This window comes from Pelodiscus sinensis, chromosome 1 (assembly GCF_052426305.1).
Source record: "Pelodiscus sinensis isolate ZL-2025 chromosome 1, ASM5242630v1, whole genome shotgun sequence".
NCBI lineage: Eukaryota > Metazoa > Chordata > Testudines > Trionychidae > Pelodiscus > Pelodiscus sinensis.
This window is the reverse complement of record NC_143052.1, coordinates 32,007,594-32,026,719: the sequence shown is the minus strand read 5'-3', so window position 1 is coordinate 32,026,719 and position 19,126 is coordinate 32,007,594. Positions and strand designations below refer to the sequence as shown.

At 37.6% G+C, this 19,126-nt stretch overlaps 1 protein-coding gene across 2 annotated transcripts in view; it reads right to left on the bottom strand.

Moving 5' to 3' along the window:
• Nucleotides 1-19,126, bottom strand: part of TBC1D22A (TBC1 domain family member 22A) — a 435,605-nt gene that overhangs the window by 222,659 nt on the left and 193,820 nt on the right. The window lies entirely within an intron of this gene.

Genomic DNA, 19,126 nt, shown 5'->3' with positions numbered 1-19,126 from the left:
CCAGTGATATCACCTCTGTGCCTTGGTTGGGGAGCTGATAGGTGAGCTGACCCAGCCAGACAAGGTAACGAAAAGCCCCAGAGAGCAAGGAGATGAGTATCAGTGGCTGTGTCAGCACTCCAGGAATCACCTCCAAGGGGCCTTCTGTGACCATACCCCATCAGTGTGGGTAACAACTCCTCTAATGGGATCAGAAAGACCCAGGACTCCTGGGTGTCACTGCCACTACTCCACCAAAACATTGCATAGTGCACTCTGGGCACTTCGGAAGGCTGTTGGGGAACTCAGGGAAGGCAGCACAGTATGCTCTGGAAGGCACTGAAAGCTGGTGCCCCCAGCCCAGCACTGGTCCTTCTGCCTGAAGCCCGCCTCTTTGGGGGAGGTGGAGACCAGTTCCCCCTACCTTGCCCGGGGCCTGCCAAGTCTGTTGCCAAGCTCGGCAAAGCAGTTATAATACCATTCTGTTTACATAACTGCTTATAGTTTTAATGAAGCCCCTTCTATTTTAGCTAGTGGTAATGTTATGGGATTATGATAGTAAAGCAGAGAAGAGAATTCAATTAAAAGCTGAATTACATGAAGTAAGTCAAATAAGATAAACTCATTGGAAAACTATTCGGTCAATAATTTTTCAGAAAATTTATAGTCTTATTGCAGTTCACAGCCAAAACAGTCAAACTGCTGCATTCTCTCACCTTTTATATTTGTCACCATTATATTTATATAAAACTATGAATACATTTAACTGTTTATTAATATCAGTAACTACTATCTTTGAAAGATGATATAAATGGATATCTATAAGACAATGTGCCACTTAGAAAAGTATTATTTTGAAGTTTTACTCCACTGTCTGAAATATTAAATACATTTCAGACTTGTCATACTGTTCACAGGCTGCCTATTTCTTTAAAATTTAACTGGTAACTGTTTTAAAGGTTCGTAATGCATAACCTGAAGAGGTAACATCAATCCAATCCTATTATAAATGAGAGATCGGTAGTACCAGAGAGAAATAGTCATCTACATTTGCAGGAGATAGATCAAAAGGTATGTTTCTGGTGTGGGGCCATTAGTGAGTGGTTACGAACTTATGAGGCCAGACACAGAATCATGTACTTCAGTTACATGAATTTGTTTTTAAGCCAGTTAGTTATGATCAGCAAGTAAATTCATATAAAACATCTTTCTATACATTTTTGTTTCCTGATTAATGAAGCAATTTAGTTTCCATACCCCCAGTAAAGAAGACAACATTCAGTATGTCTGCAAATGCAAAATGTGACAGCTGCACTTTTTTTGGAGACCAATTTCAAAAGTATTCAGCAGTCTGTATTTTAAGTCAAGACTTTTTTCTCCCTATGTTAGGTCAAGTTCAATTGAAAATGCTATTTGTGATATACTTTGCAATGTATCCTTGATATTGAAGCACCATACCACAGGTTATAAACATTTTATATTTAAATTCAAGAAGAAAAAAATGCATCCAAATAATTAGTCAACATAATTTCACTAGTTGCATTACTCATGGGTGGTTAGAAGTTTCTCTTGTGTATCATAGTGGAAACATTTGCTAGCAATTAGAAGGTATCTGATTATCACTTCTATTGCTCCAGTGAATATTAAATAGATGATTTGGAGAAGAAACAACAAAAATGAAGTCTCAGAATCTAGGGCATGTATAACAGCACAAGCAGTTACCTGTACATGTACAGTTACAGGTAATTGCTTGTACTGTTATATATACCCTGGATTTTGTATTTTCCACTCCAACTCATCTGATGAAGTGGGTTTTACCGACAAAATCTCATGATCTAATATATATTTTAGTCTGTAAGGTGCCACAGAACAAAAATGAAGTAATTTATCCTATTCTCAAGTGCGTTGATACAGTGGAACAGTTTTATCTGAACAGCAGAGACAGTAAATTTTCCTGCCATAGTTTACATATCAAATGGGGAAACACTGCCATCATTGCTACCTACTTTATGCAACAAAAGACTCCACATGACCACAGCAATATTTTAATTTCTCTGTAAATTTATTAACATAGGCTATAGCTACACTGCCCTTTTTTTGCGGAAGAGGCTATACAAATTGTGCTCTCATTTGCATATCTTCTTCCAATTCTTTTTGCAGAAGAGTTTTTGCTGATAAAAAGCCCTGTCTAGACAGGGCCATTTGTTGGGGAAAAAAAACCCTTTTTCTCAAGACCTTGTAAACCTTGATTTTTGAGGAATAAGGGATCTTGAGAAAAAGGGGAGTTTTCTGACAAATGGCGCCATCTACATGGGGCTTTTTATCAGCAAAATCTCTTCTGCAAAAAGAATCGGAAGATATGCAAATGAGAGCGAGATTTGCATATCCTCTTTTGCTAAAAAACGGCAGTGTAGCCATAGATTAAATGTATTTCTCAGGTTTTGTCTACACTTAAAACATGAAAGCATGGCCCCAGCACCAACTCTAGGAGAGAGAGGATGACCAAGAAAATTACAAATCAGTCAATTTAACTTCTATATAAGTAAAGATAATCAAGCAAATAATGAAGAAATTCATTTGTAAACATCTAGAACATAATAAGGTAATAAGTCTGCATGGATTTGTTAAGAACAAATTGTGTCAAACCAATCTAATAGCTTTCTTTGATAAAACAATAAGCTTTGGCGATAAGGGGGAAAAGCAGTAGCTGTGGTATATCTAGATTTTAAGAAGGCATTTGATACAGTATTACATGAACTTCTTATCAACAAATTAGGGAAATACAACCCAGATGGAGTGATTATAAGGTGAGTGCATAACTGTTGGATAACTACCCTCTGGGAATGATTTTCCAATGTTTCAGAGAGTCATGCTAGAATTGCATAACATAAGTTGGGCTCCCCAGAGATCAGTTTGGAGACTGGTTCCTTTCATTGTCTTCATCAATGATTTAGATTATAACATAGAGAGTACACTTGTAAAGTTTGCAGATGATACCAAGATGGGAGGGATTGCAAGTGCATTGAAGGATAGGATTACAATTCAAAATGATCTGGACAAACCGTAGAAATGATCAGAGGTAAATAGGATGAAATTCAATAAGGAAAAATGCAAAGTACACCACTTAGGAAGGAACAATCAGTTGCACATTTCCAAAATGGAAAATGACTCCTGGGAAGAAGTACTGCAGAAAGGAATCTAAGGGGCATAGTGGACCACAACCTAAATATGAGTCAGTAGTGTGACACTTGCAAAAGAAAAAAAAAAAAAGCAAGAACACATCTCTCTAGGAATACTGTAAGCAAAACATGAGAAGTAATTCTTAAATTCTACTCTACACTGATTAAGCCTCAATTACAGTATTGTGTCCACCTCAGAGTGCCATGTTTTAGGAAAGACACAAACAAATTGGAAAAGGTCCAGAGAAGAGCAACTAAAACAAGTAAAGGACTAGAAAACATGACCTCTAAGGGAATATTGAAAGAACTGGATTTGTTTAGTCTGGAAAAGAGAACACTGAAAGGGGATATGACAACAGCTTTCAAATATTTAAAAGGTTGTTTGGTATAGGGCAAAGGGAGAAAAAATATTCACCTTAATTCTGGATGATAGGACAAGAAGAAATGGGCTTAAATTGCAGAAAGGGAGGTTTAGATTGGACATTAGGAAAAAATTTCAGTCAAGATGATTAAGCATTGGAATACTTTGCCTGTAGTGGTTATGGAATCTCTATCTGTCAAGACTGTTCCCCATTCTGGCACTCTGAGTGCAGACGGTGGGGGCCCATAAGAAACCTTAAATACCTTGCCTCTATAGGCTTCTGTTTACAAAAACTCCCCAATGTCATAGCTTCCCTGTCCTTGGGAGATAGGCTTCCACCATCAAGAGAAAAGAAAAGGAAAAAGGAAAAAGGAAAAAGGAAAAAGGAAAAAGGAAAAAGAAAAGGAAAAGGAAAAGGAAAGAAAAAACCCTTTCCCTGAAATCCAGGAAGTACTTGAACTTCTTCCAGTGGGATACCCCCATCTTCCCCACACACAAAGCTCTTTTACTACAAGAGAGCTTGAGGAAAACTGAAAAACAAACTCTGATAACTGTCCTGTTAGTCTTAGGAACATATACACAGACCCTCTGCTATTTTCTGGGACACAAGAATCAAATCGTTGCCTTAAAAATATGATTTTATTAACAAAATCAAAAAGATATACTTAATAAAACATACTTGGTTGCTAGTTACACAGCAATGGAGAAAAATAAACAAACACAGAGAACACAGTATCTCTGGGTACAGCTCAGAGCTGCATTTTCTTAGATCTGAACAGAGAAGCTTAACCAAACAACAAAATAATGAAAATAAAATGATCATGACTAGATATACATTTTATCCTATTTACTCACAATTCACTTTAAGGTCCAGTCTATTTCCATGCCTGGTATTCCTGCCTGAATAAATTCATCTGGTTTCCCCTATCCCCTGTCTTCCATCACAGAAAGAGAATACCAGGGCAGGTATATTTATTCAATTAAAATTTCAGCAGTGTATCCTGTTTGTTTTCCCGGCTCCCTGCCAACTTCCTCTACCTACTGGAGTTTAACCCTTTAGTCAACGAATGCTGGCCGGCACTCCTCCTATCCATCACACCATTACTAGAGATATTTAAAAGCTGGTTAGACAAATACTTGTCAGCCATGGCCTTGATCAGGGGTGGAGAGCCTATGGCCCATGGTCTGGATCCAGCTCCCAACTTGCTCTGATGTGGTCAATGGCTAGAGCTGGATTAAGAAAGAGTCATTAGGGGCTGTGGCCCAGGACCTGGGTTAAGGTGTGGGGTCAGGTCTTTGCCTGGGACAGGAAGGAGCCCCTAAAGCTTCTGTGTTCTGAGCCAGCCCTGCCTGGTGAGACGGGGAGCAGGTCTGCATATTGCTGTGAACTCTCTTCCAGCTGGTGCTCTATGCCCCATGCTTCCTTATTTGCAAGCAGTGCCCTGCATAGCTCCCATTGGCCGGGAATCATGGCCAATGGCAGCCAGCGAATGTGGAGCCAAGCAGAGCCACCTCTTTCCTCCCCAACCAAACAGGGGCTCTCCAGGTAAGCACCTTGCACCAGGTAAGCATCTCTGCCCCAGGCCTAAGCTTCCTCCTTCACTCTAGTCCCTAACTCCTCCCAAACTCTGCACCCCCAGCCTTTAGCCCACTTCAGTCCTGCACCCCAACTTGCTGTCTTGAGTTCACTCCCCTGAGCCACAGCCTGGATTGCCCTCCTAACTCCTCATCCCCACCCTAGAACCCAGTTGTAGACCTCACTCCCTTCTGCACCCAACCTCCTACCTCAACCCGCAGCCCCCTCCCACACACTGAACCCTTCATATTTGGCCCCACCCTAGATCTTAGGGACCCCACTAAATCTAATAGCCCCAGGCTCCCAGAAGAATTAATCTTGCCCTGCCCATGGTGAGACTCAGGCTTCCACCCCACAACAAGTCTCCAAGCAGCCCCATAGGACTGGAGTGTGAACATCAGCTGCAGGGGAGGAGGGAGAAATCTCTGAGCCTCACAGGCTTGAGCATGAATAGAACTCTAGCCCCCAGTGAGTGTGGTGAGGGTTTTTTTTTTTTTTTTTTTTTAAATGTTTCTTAACTGTAGGCCAGGTCGGTGAGGTTGGGGTTATTTTGATTCTCTTGTCAGTGGCTGTACAAGAGAACAGGTTACGAGGAAAACCGCTCTGAAGATTTCTTCCAGTTCTATGAGTCTACTCCTCAGTTTCTTCAGAATTCTAGATGTGAGTGTCCAAAAAAAAGAGGTAAAGTGAGTGGGGTGCGTGGCTATGCAGAAGCAACTCTCTCGAAGGACAACAGTCACTGCTAAGTGACAGCTCTCTTCTTCAAATTGCCACAACTTATTCCCACTTGTACAAGAATCATGAACAGTATAACTCTCTTCAGAAAATGGGAAGATGAGTTTTAGGTTGACGGGGTCTACAAGTACAAGCATTTAGCTGTGAATGGCTAATAAAGTGATTTAAAAGTGACAATTATGTATTTCAAGATCGTACCTCAATGAGGGACATATTTTTGCTTCAAGTATACACTGCATTTTCAATAGCAGCTTTGCACAGTCTATAAACAACTGTTTGAAGGTATCCAATGGATTAGGCAATGCCTTTTGATATACTAGGTGAAAGAACACCTGACAAATCACAACAAAAAAGTGACTTGCAGAAATGCAGACTGACTAGTTACCTGTACAAAATTGATATGGAGGCTACTTGAGACTGGAAATGTGGAAGTGGATATTCACCAAACACATTTCCCAAATGGACTACAGTTTGGAAAGTTCTGGCCATTTCACTTGTTCCTCACTAAATCCATAGACAGTAGATACCACTATGAAGAACACTCTGGTCATAGGATAAGTTACAGATGATAACTCTGTCCAAGAGGGATTTAGAAGTTCAAAGAGCCCTACCCCAAAAATAATAGCTATTTAGTAGTGCATTAATGACTAAATGGAAGTCTGACCATATTTGCCCATTTTTAATAAAGCAACATAAACTACTTTTATAAACTCAATATTTATTAGAGCAATCCTTAAATTTTCAGGAGCTATCATCACCCCAACCCTTCACTTGTTTAGTACCACAATGGAAGTATGACCTTCGAGGTAGCTAAATAAACATACCCAACCTGAAACATCCACAGCACAACCAGGGATTAGTGCAATAAAATATTAAATGAATAAACAAGCTCATTTTAATATTGCAAGCTCTTTGATGCAGGGAGTATTATTTAATCTAGCACCTAGCACAATGGACTTTTAATATAAATTCTTAATAGCAATATCCTTAAATGTATGGGGCTTGTTTTGCATTTTCATTTTTTCTCTTTTTGCCACTGTGGAGGCAGAGAAAAGGGGATCTGTGTGCAGCTTTCTTAGGTTTGTCCGTAGCAGAGCAAGAGTCAGGCTAAGTCTCTAGCTTGACAGCGCGAGAACTGTAAAAAGCGCTGCCTTCGCTTCTCACCTCCATCTGGAGATAAGGATGGAATGCTGACTCCAGGGAGAACCTTGAAGATAAGGTAGCATCTGGGACGAACTAAGAGATAATTGTCTAGCCATTGTTGTATGTAATACATACAAAGTATATATACTGATGCCTTTACTGTTTGTATTTGAAGTTCTGTTCAGGGAAGGGAGATCCCTCCCCCAATCGGGTCACAGCTTCCCTTGCAATTGCACTAAATAAACTGCCTCTGGCTTGTTGTTTACTAAACGCAGAGTGAGGACCTTGTTTTCTTCCACACCACTAAATTCTCCAAAATCCACATGTACAATCAGATATCCTGAAAATTACTATGTCTCATCCAGAGAAAGATGAGTTAGTGATGCAAGTTTGTTCAAGAAATTCAGCAGCCATCAAAGAAAAGTGATTTTCCTCACACAACCCTCCTGTTAACATAGGGCATCCTTTCAATAACTTATAAGGTTATTATAAGGTGAATGCAGACTATTACCGTGAGAGTGGAACTGAAATCGCAACCTATGCAGCAGAGTAGAATTCAAACACTTAGGCTACGTCTAGATTGGCAAGATTTAGCGCAAATATTCTAAACACAAGAGTTTTTGCGTTAGAGTATTTGAGTAAGAGAGAGTCTATACTGGCATGTGCCTTTGCGCAAAAGATTTGCTTTTGCGCAAAAGCATCCGTGCCAGTGTATACGCTCTCTTGCACAAGAAAGCTCCAATGGCCATTTTAGCCATTGGGCTTTCTTGTGCAAGAAATTGATGTTACCTATCTACACTGGCCTCTTGCGCAGGAGGACTTATCCCTGAGTGGGAGCATCAGAGTATTTGCGCAAGAAGCACTGATTTCATACAGTAGAACGTCAGTGTTCTTGCGCAAATACTTGTGGCCAGTGTAGACAGGCGGCAAGATTTTGCGCAAAAGCAGACGCTTTTGTGCTAAATCTTGCCAATGTAGACACAGCCTTACAGCTCTTACTGTTCAAAGTGCAACAGACAGGAACGTTAAAAATTTGAGATTTTGTTCATAAACTGTACTTTTCAATATGAGTCACTAGACTCCCCACTAACTTAAGTCTTCTGATTACGAAGTTTTGGAACCTATTCTATTGCCATCACAGGAACACTTTGGATTTAGAGTTTTCATTTTGGCATATCAGGCAACCTATATCAGGCACATCACAAATGGTTCAAAGTGTTAAACATTTACCCAATTCTGGGTATTCAGGTAGAAACAACATCCAAAACTTAACATGTACAAATGGGATTCTCAATTGAAATTAGAAACACCTGAGGCATTTACATATATTTGCATGAAAAAATACCTTTCACCTAAGAAGACTCCTGTTACCATTGTAGGATGATGCCATAGAGAAATAAGAAGAAGAACAGCCAAACTGGATCAGACCAAAGGTCTATCTAGGCCAGTATCCTGTTTTCAGACAGTGGCCAATGTCAGGTGCCCCAGAATGAACAGAATAGGCAATCATCAAGAGATTATTTCCCTGTCACTCATTAACAGCTTCTGACAAGTAGAGGCTAGGGACATCATTCCTGCCCATCCTGACTAATAGCATATCAGCCATGAATTCATTTAGCTCTTTTTTGAACTTTGGTATAGTCTTGGCCTTCTCAACATTTGCTGCCAAGGAGCTTCACAGATTGAGTTGTGTGGTATGAAGAAGTACTTCATTTGTTTGTTTTAAACCTGCTACCTATTAATTTCAATACAAATAAAATGTCCTGTTTTTTAAGAACTAAACATGTTGGTCAAGGTTTTCAAACTCTGTGTACTCAAAAACTTAAATTCCAAAGCCTATGTTTAAACTCCTTTATTGACTTCTGCCAAGAAAGTGCAATAAAATATTAAATGAATAAACATAAAGCTTTTATTTTAATACTGCAAGCTCTTTGATGCAGGGAGCATTTATCTAGCACCTAGTACAATGGACCCTTAATATAAATAATTAATAAAAATATTCTTAAAAATTTGTGCCTTGTTTTGCATTTTCATTTTCTCCTCGTCATTAAATTCTCTAAAATCCATATGTATATCAAATATCTTGAAAATTACTATGTCTCATCCAAAGCATGGTGAATTACTGATGCAAGTTTGTTCAAGTTCCTCAGATAAGGCCTTCAAATAAGATGGTGATTTTAATATTCAGTTTGCTCTAAAATCCATATCCATAGACTATTTTGAGAAGTGATTGTCCAGTTGGCACAAAAGGAACTGGAGCTGGCTTTGGAAGACAGGAAACATAGTTAAGGCTGGCTGCTAGTAGTTTGTGTCCTTGAATGTCAGAGGAGTGTCTTCATTTCAAACATGGTCTGTGAGATACAGTAGCAGCCCCCATCCTACCACACTGTAGGTAAAAATCAAATTAAGCTGAATAGCACAGTAGTTGATACACAAAATTGAGAGCTTACATTTTATATTCTAGTGGATTACACAAAATGTAAAAGTAACCAAAATACCAGAACCACAAATTGAATTTCTGGAGGAAAATTATATTCACACAATAGTATTTTAGCTAACAGAACATTTGTGCTTGTTCTTGCTAACAGCACTGATTCTGGTGCTCACTAAGGGTACGTCTAACAATGCATGGCTATTTTGGGATACCAAACGTAACCCAAAATAGCTACTCCGCATCTATTTTTTGAAATAATGGGCGCACTATTTTGGCAGCTGGTAACCTTTGTTCCACAAGGGTTACGAAATGTCTCAAAATAGTGCATTATTTAAAAAATTTCAAAATAGCCTATTTTGAAATAGATTCTAAATAAGATACACAATTTGTATAGCATAAATTGCACATCTCATTTTGAGTTTAGGGTGCTTTGTAGACGCACCCTGAATGAATAATGGAGATGGATACTTAAAATAAGTAGCTACTTCTATAGATTAAATTTGTGCAGACTGTTGCTAGTCATAATGGATTACCAGCATATGAAAAGTTATATTTGCCCTTGAGTGTGAATGCATTACATTAGCAACTCAAGCAACCTTCATTAACCCAGCCTCATGGATCACAACTCCTCTCTTAAAATAACTGTCCTTGTGTGTACTGCAGAACATTGCCATTACATTTTAAACTGCTAAGCGTCTTCATTCATCTATGAAAAGTTCCTTGAGTTAAGACAATCAGAGCTTCTAATGAATCATGTGATTGAGGGCAATCTCATGAATTTAATCAATGTAATATTTTTATAGGACACACAAAATTTCAAGTTACAGAATCATCACTCCATCTAACTCATCCACTTGTTTACCACTTAATGTAAATCACATTGTAAAAGATATAAAGACATGGTCCCTGCTTTGAAGTGCTTACATTTGAATACAACTGCGCGGTTTTATTATATATCAGTGTTTCATATATTAATATTTTGATTAAAAGAATGTTTATCTTTATCTTGAACTTATGTTTCCGTCCCTTTTTCTCACTCTACTACTCCCTCTATTATGCCAATTGATTAATCTTATCTTTTGTTTGTAAGCTGTGGAAGTCACAGTCTCTCATTATCTGTACAATGCCTGATACAGTGGACCACTGGATCCTAATGTATAGCTTGTTGATGCAATAAGGTACTAACAATATCTCTTCTTAATATTTCTCATTTTAGCCTGTTTTCTCTGTTGCAAACAGTGCCCACTCTGTTTTTACACTCCACTGTGAAGCTCACAAGTTTAGTTCTTTAGAAGGGTGGTAGAGATTTACTGCTGAGTTGTCCTCACAGGTCTCTGGCTCCATTGATGAAGATAAGCAGAAGGCTGCTTGCATGTGTGTGCTCAGTGATGTGTGCCATGTCGTCTTGTGCACTTAGTCTCCACAGCAGACCCCAAGGGAGCCCCCAAAGACCACAAACCAGATAAGGATCAAAGATGCCAGGCCAGGTTTACTGTAAAGCAAAGTACAGTAACTGAACCACTATGCATATGTACTTGCCACAATGGAATAACTCAATTCACTGCCCCCTAGGTCATACAAAGACTGTCCCCCCTTATATACAGGTGCGACAAATCATACCTCACTGCTGACATATCAGGTTACCACCCTCTGAGGTTGTCAGGTTACCATCCTCTCACTCTACTTAGATACCACCCACCACCCTGTACCTCATGGTTTGATTAGATCATCTCTATCCATCATGGTGTCATTTTAGACCCTTTCTTACACCTGAGTCTGTATCTGAGCAGTAGGGTTGCCAGATGGTTTAAACAAAAATACGGGATACACTTGACATTACATCACAATCTACATTATATCTTATTTAGAAAACACCAGACATTTATATTTTCTCAATTTGTTTCCCAAACATAAAGTTCAAATACTGGACTGTCTGGTTCAAAACCAGACACCTAGCAACCCTAGTGAGGAGTGGATACCAAAGTCTTTTTTAATGAGCTAGTGATATTATGTGCTTTCCACTTATGACCAGTACCAATTATTGTTCTGCATCTGGACCTATTACCAATTAGTGTTTTGCACACACAGACCTGTTTGTGCCAAGTTATGTGAGCTGGGGCCTGACCTTCTCTCACAGCTTAGCTTTGCTTTATGTTAGCCATGTTTTGTCCATTGTTAGCTAGGCCTCAGACCAGGCCTGTGCTGCACTGGTTTATGTTTTAGGCCTTCATCTTACTACAAGGTTGTCTTTTTTGCATTCAGAAACTGGCCCAATGAAAGATCTTGTTTCACTCACCTTGCCTTGAAAAATTACATGGTGTTTTCTCCAGATTTGACATAAGCAGAAAGCAGTCCTTGCTGACAGAAAAAGAAACTGGCAAAATAATAACTTGCTTTTTTAATGACAATGTAATGCCTACCTACAGCAACTAAATTCACTAAGGTTAAGATGAGTACAACAAGCTGTAAAGACACTAAAGATTTTGGTTTAGTAAAGTTTTTAGGTGTTTGAAATATTACCGTTGAACCTGCATGTCACATGTGAGGTTGCATCTGAATAAAAAGGCATTATATACTTACACCCACAGATTTAGACTAACATATGTGATGTACTTAGCCTCATGCACATAAGCTCATGCTAATACATTCTTGAATTCCTATTTAGTACCACAAAGAACCATCAACTCAGATCAGATTGCAAGACTGAGGCCTTAGACACTAGTGCTATAAAGCCTTAGGGAACTACATTTACAGTTGAAAAAAGAAAAATCAAGAAACCCTCAAAATTAGGTCAGTTTATTGTGTTTGTATGTGTTAATTATCTGCACTAGGTAGATGGAAAACCATCTTAAAAGCAAAAATAAATGAATATTGCACCTAATTCATAGTTTCTTTGTATTATTAACAAGTCAATAATCTATTCTCAAAATGATACTCCAGTATTTTTGTTTGTTTGCTTTTTTCTTCACTGGAAACAGTCCTGTTCTTTGTGCATCAGTTTCCTAGGAAACTGTTGGATGGTTTTCTTCTGGGGTTATTAGTTTGTATATAATTCTTAGAAATAAAAGTAAATGTGACAATTAGAGGTTTATTTGCCAGATTAAAAATATTGAATATGAGGTATGTTACCCTTTGCAAATACAGGAAATGACAATTTCTTGGGCAATATAGGCATGAGGGATAATATTGTGCTAGTAGTGCGAGAAAGGTCATTACATTATTTAGATCAATGTATTGTTTCAGAAAATATTTCTGCAGGCAAATTTGTATTAACTACTTTGAAAAATAAAGTAAATATTGAGATTAAATCATTGTCTATCACTTTTAAAATAAGGTTCCTAGTTTTTTTTTAAGTCATGCAAATTTCTACCACTCTGTTTGCTTCTGGCATTTTTATTTACTCCCTAGAGCTATTAATCCCTGCTGCTTTCTTTGAAAGGTAGAAGAAAGCCAACTTTTTTACATTAGTTATTTTTGTATTGCCTAATTAAAAGTTTAAGATTAAAAAAGAATCATTCTTTTCTCCTTCTTTATTTTGATCACACTGGAGAGCAGACTTGTTAGACAGGCCGCGGCACTTTTAATGTGGGTTCTGTTAATATGCCTAGTTATGTAATAAATTATATTTCATTAAGCATAGCTATTCATAGCTGTTCTTAGTCTAGATTGACACAGTCTAGATTGACTAAATTAATTTGACTTCCATTAAATTTACCTGTTTTCATTTATTTTAGGATATAAAGGCAATTTTACTGAAAATAAGGACTCAAGTAGGGGTGGTGACTTTTAAGAAAAAAAGACAGTGACTCTTTATCAACCATAAACACACATATGTAGTTGAAAATATACACATTTATTTTGCACCTACCTGCCTTTATGTAAGCTACTTATTTTTAAACTGTAGGTTTTTAAGTCCCACTCATGAAAATATTTTTGCATGCAAACAGCTGATGTATTTATTTAACTGAAGCATAATGTGTGTAATATCTTTTTTGGAAACTTTATCTCTAGGTACTAAGTGTCCAAGTGTTAGTTTAATGCCTTCGCTAGCTAGAAAACTATAGTCTCCCTGAACTTTCAGTTTTACAGATATTATATTCATGCTTGTGCAATAACCGTATCCAAGTCAACAGAAGACCTTAAGATAGAAATATGTTAACTCATTCCTTAGAACAGAGGTGGGAAACCTCAGGCTTCTCACTTCTGTGAGGCCTCGAACTGATTTATAGTATAATTATTTATCTGGAGCTAATATGTCAAAGGCAGTTGAACAATATAAAAAAATTATATCAATACTTAAGTCTAAAAACATATTACAATTGATCATTCCGATGCACAGACAGGATATTCAGACTGTATGCTGAGGATGTACTTCTTGTTTTTGAGAAAAAAAATGTTTCACTTTTAGATTTGCTTCAGCCTCCTATTGAAAGGCTTGTTAGCAATCTGTTGACTACACTGTGATAAATGTAGGGTTAATTAACTTTTTTTTTTTTTAATTTGGTTCTTGGCTGTTTGTACAATGATTTAATGATGAAACTACTCTGACAGGCAACGCTTGATCAATCACACTAATGATTTTTTAAAACTACAGTTACAGAATACTTAATTGTGTATGTAAAATTACACTGATTTAATTATACTGAGATGAACCATATTGACAGCTACAATTTTTATATTAAGTGAATAATTAATGATGAATTTTATATAAATATGAAATTGTATTCAACTATATTTTGAGGAAAGAAACTATTTTATCAGAATATTATATTAAAGAAGACAATCATTTTAGAAGATATTTTTATTGAACAGCAATTGAAGTAAGAGAATGCTTAAATCGAAAATTTATTTTCAACTTGTATTTCTATACTCTTTGCTACTGTTGTGAAAGATGCTTATGATGTGAGTTTTCTCTCACAGTCAATCCCTTTTGCTTCAGATTGATGCTATTGTGAAGTTAAAAAACAGGTTATAACTTCCTGTTATGGCATGCGCCACTCACCAGTTATCTGGTGCCTTTTCCTGGTCACCCAGGGGATTAGCTCGAGGCCTATTCCTCTTCCTATAGTTGCACACTGGCACATTGACCGTTGACAACTTTCTCGCTTTATAGGCCTCGCCTTTTCCTGCCCAGCTTGCAATCGATTTCCTGCCCCTTGGCCCTTTCTCCAAGTGCAGCCCATGGAGTTAATAGGCCAACAGGCCAACTTAACCACTTTTCAGTCCAGTATGAGGTGAACACTCCAGACATTCATAGTCATTTTCTGTTTTAATAGATTTCGGTGCCAAGTAAGAAGCTTTTCCCCACCTCTCTTGGTTAGTTCACATTTTATTTGGTTTTCTAAAATCTCTTATATGATTATAAGAAGATCATATTTCAAATGTTTCTACAGTAACCTGGGTACATGCAATCTTCAATTGGCTTTATAAACAACATTATTGATTAATATTTTCTTTATCATGGAGGTTTTTATATTATATTACTGTATAACCCAGAAGCCTCAGTCAGAATTAGGAATTCATTGTACCATTGCTGTACAAATGCATCTATTTTCAAATGATCAAAGATTTACAGGTACAAATATGAATAGTTTACGATGATGTATTTATATTGCAGCAACACCCACAGTATGCTTGGGACTGAAGAAACATAAAAACACAATTCCTACCTTGAAAAGCATACATTTTTTTAAAAAAACCCCACATATAATGGAGGAAAAAAAGGACATAACAAACACAAAGTAATTAGTGTGCCAATAGCCAAACATTTTTTTTAATATTCTTTCACTATATTTACATTATTTATGTTATAAAAATGTAAGTAATGGGTTTCCAGGAGGGACTTGTTGGAGTTGCAGTGAGGAAGAACAAAGAACTGAACAGAGAAATGGATGCAGGGAGACGGAAACTACATAAAACGCAGGCTAAAATTGAAAGAATGGAGTAGAAGGAATGAGTGTAAAAATCGAACTGAACAGGGCAGGAAAGAATGGAATAAACATGGACCAAGGGCTAGAAACCAAATAAGAAACATATTCTTAGTCCATGTTTCAGAGTTGAGTGAATCGTGGTGTCAGGAGAGAGACAGAGGTTTCCTATCAGGAATTGTGGTTGCTGAGTGTGCCATGTGAGTTCCTTTTGAATTTGGTGTGGGGTTCTGGAAGACTTAACTTTAACCTGCAAACATGGTAAGAGAATGGTGCAACGGCAAGCAGCACAAATGGTAGGCAATGGAAGAAAAGTTATGGTACATCTATACCGTACATAACTTATAGTGGTATAAAGAGTACGTATGCTGCGTACTTGAGTACAAATGTAGATAAGGAGGCAATACTTAGGAAAATAGAGCAAGGACATGCTGGAACCTTTAGGATATGTATCTTACACAACTCTCTTGATGTTCAAGCAGTGCCTTCCTGCTACACTGTGGGATGTTAAATTGTGAATAATTGACTAATCAAATAGTCGATGCATTTTGCATCAACTATTCAATTAGTCGATAGGGCAGCTCTGCCTTTAAAGATTAATCAATAGGGCATCTCCCCTTAGGGCTGTGGCTACACTTCAAAGGTGAAAGCACCGTGTGGAACCCGGGGTCGGCTGGGGACTCCCGCCCTGACCCCAGTCTCCATGCAGCGCTGCAGCTTTGAAACACAGCTTTGTGAAACAGCCACTAAAAGGTGATATGAAAACAACTTAATCTGTCATACACAAGTCAGGCAGCTTAACAAAAATAGGTTTGGATCTTCTTTTGCTGCTGGAATCTGTCCAACAGGAGAGACAGCATGGATTTTAATTTACTGATGCTCTAAAATATTTTGTACGTGATCTACAGTACTGTGTACTGTATTACTAACACTTCTTCAAAGATGCAGAGTGGATGAACTAGCGTTTTTAATGGACCAACTTTTAATGGTGAAAGAGGTAAGCTTTTGAGCTCTACAGAGCTGGCTATAATACACTGCAAATAATAATTCTTCATTCATTTATTAGTGACTAGACTTTGGCACCCAAATTATATTTAAAGAATGATTTAAAAATATATTCACATGATGCCTATGTATGTCCTTGTATTTTAAGACACACCACATTTTATGCTGTCCAAATATAGGGTTTTCTACCCACTGGAAATAGAACTTACAAGGTAAGTGAATTTTAGGGCAGATATCCTCTCTCTAAATCCTAGTTTTCCAGCTAAGGAATATGGTCGACCTGCTGCCTTTCATGAAATGAGGGGAATTTGGCTTTAGTGGCAGGAACAACCAATGAGATTTTTCTGTTGATTTTCACTCCCCCGCACCCCCAAGGTGCCTGGAATGGCCATATTTACATCAGATAGGAATACATTAGGTCCTGGAGGATACCAAGAAGGGGCTCATTACTTGTTTCTTAATATCTCATCCTGTGTCATCTGGACCCCCTATTAAAGCAGCTTGACTCATAGTGAGGAGAGTATGTGGGAAACATCTCTCCATTTTGTTCAGATGAAGGAGAGAACTCTCTCTCTCTCTTCAAGGGATATAGCCGCTTTCTTGGGAGTTTGAAAAGGCCCTGCAATATTCTGTGCAAGAATTGAGGTAGCCAACCCAGAAGCCACTGGGCCATCATCAGCAATTGTTTGAGACAGTTATGGTCAAGTCTCTCAATACTGTGAGTCTCCTCAGTACAGAGGAGGTCAGTTCCACAAGCACAACTTTCAGGTATGCATGCTGCAGATGACAGGGCAAAGTACTCTTTTATTAGTACTGGGTGCTTCAGTACCCATGCAAGGAGTCTGGATGTCCATTCCAAGTGTTTCATTAACTGCCACCTCATCAGCACAAAGTAGACTAGGGAAATCTGTCTTTTCTATCACACTGTCGCCAGTGCTATTTTCTCTCTATCTCCTCAGAACATTGTCAAGGAGGACTGGTAGGCTCTGGCCAATTCCACGGTGAATGAATGGGACCTTCTGGAGGAAGCCTGAAGTTTGAATGTGGATGGACCCAAGACTTACCAAAACAGAGAAAGTCATCTCTTACCAAGTCATCTTCTCAATTAGCTGGAAGGATGACTTCATGGATTTTGCCACACGGAAAAGTTTTAGGAGTGATTCTCATTTTTAGTTCTTAAGTGGTGGTGGACAAAGCAGCACTTCAATTATCCATCATTAAGAAGTCCAGCACTTCAATTATAGTTTGCACACCAACATGTTAAAAACTATATCAAACTATACTAAAAATTACATCTGCAACTCAAGATAAATACAAGTCAGTTCCATACTTCAGATATAAAGAAGCAGCACCATAGACAGTAAGAAAGAGCTAAAAGGCAACTGAGACAATCTCAACCTTTATGCCATTGGCTACATAGGTAGGATATGCAGGATGCAGGCATGGCTCCAGTGGACACTGACATTCAAAATAATCCAATTTCACAAGCATGGAGCACAGGTGCATGGTGAAATATGCGTGGACAACCCCCTGAAGAAGTAACTGACTTGCTAGGTGTAGAACTGGTAAAGGAGAGATTAATTAATTGGATGTATTAACTATCAAATTTTTAAAGGAAACTGAAAAAGCCAACTAAGGAATAATTAATTTCTTTACAATCTTAATCCACATAAGAAAAAACATTCAACCATCTGCATTTATAGCACAAAAGAGCCTTTAGTATCACTTCCTTCTTGGACATGCAACACATTTTTCCCAAAAAGCTGAAAATGTTTGTCCGACAAAATGATGGGTTTAATCCTCAAAACTGAACATTTATTAACTAAATGTTTAGAGCATACTGGAGAAAACTAGTTAACCAAAAAAAAAGTTTATATTGAGAACATGTTATTTTATGTGTTAATATCCAATTTGTTTTAATGTAAAAGTCTCTGCAAATATGGTGTTATGAGTAGAGTAATTGCAGTCAAGAGACTGGCATCATCAAAAACATTCCCATAACTACACAGTAATGTACAGTACCATAATACTGTATGTCAGAAGGAAAAGAACATAGCTGAAAGAAATAATTTTTAAAGCAGAAAAATTATCATTACAATATAACAGTATAAACTCATTTGCTGTCAAGTTAGGGGTTTTTTTTTGTTTGTTTGTTTGTTTGTTTTTTGGCGGTGCAGAGAATAAAAGTTCTTTCTGGCCTAAAACCACTAACATTGATAAAATAAATTACACAAATAATTACACAAAATTTATTACACACATAAATCCAATAGCTTATACATTTTCACAGTCTCTAAGCAATTTATATTTTTAAGATTGGTTTTCCTTCCCTCATTTTGTCAATATAAAAATTATTTTAAAATTCCTCTTAACTAATTTTATCATTAACCATTATTGGTTTTGACACTAAGAAAGTACAGAGATACATGTCAAGTATTCAGAATGCAAATAAGTGTAAACAAATGTAACATTTTCTGCAGTAAGTCCTGATGCAAGAACAGTTTACAGTATGTATAATGAAAAGACAATTCATCTTTTTCAAAAAGATTATTCAGTATTGAAGCTATTTAAGAAATCTCTCTCTCTCTCTCTCTCTCTCTCTCTCTCTCTCTCATCGACAGAGTAGTGTCACAAATATATGCTTAGTTCTGCTTGGCATCACTTTGTTAATGCTTTGTTCATTAATTTAACAAACTACCAGGAGTACATGTTTAGAATGGGCAAAGCATTATCTCTTGAATTTCATTTAATTAAACTCTGCTATAGCACTAGGACAGTCAGCATTTC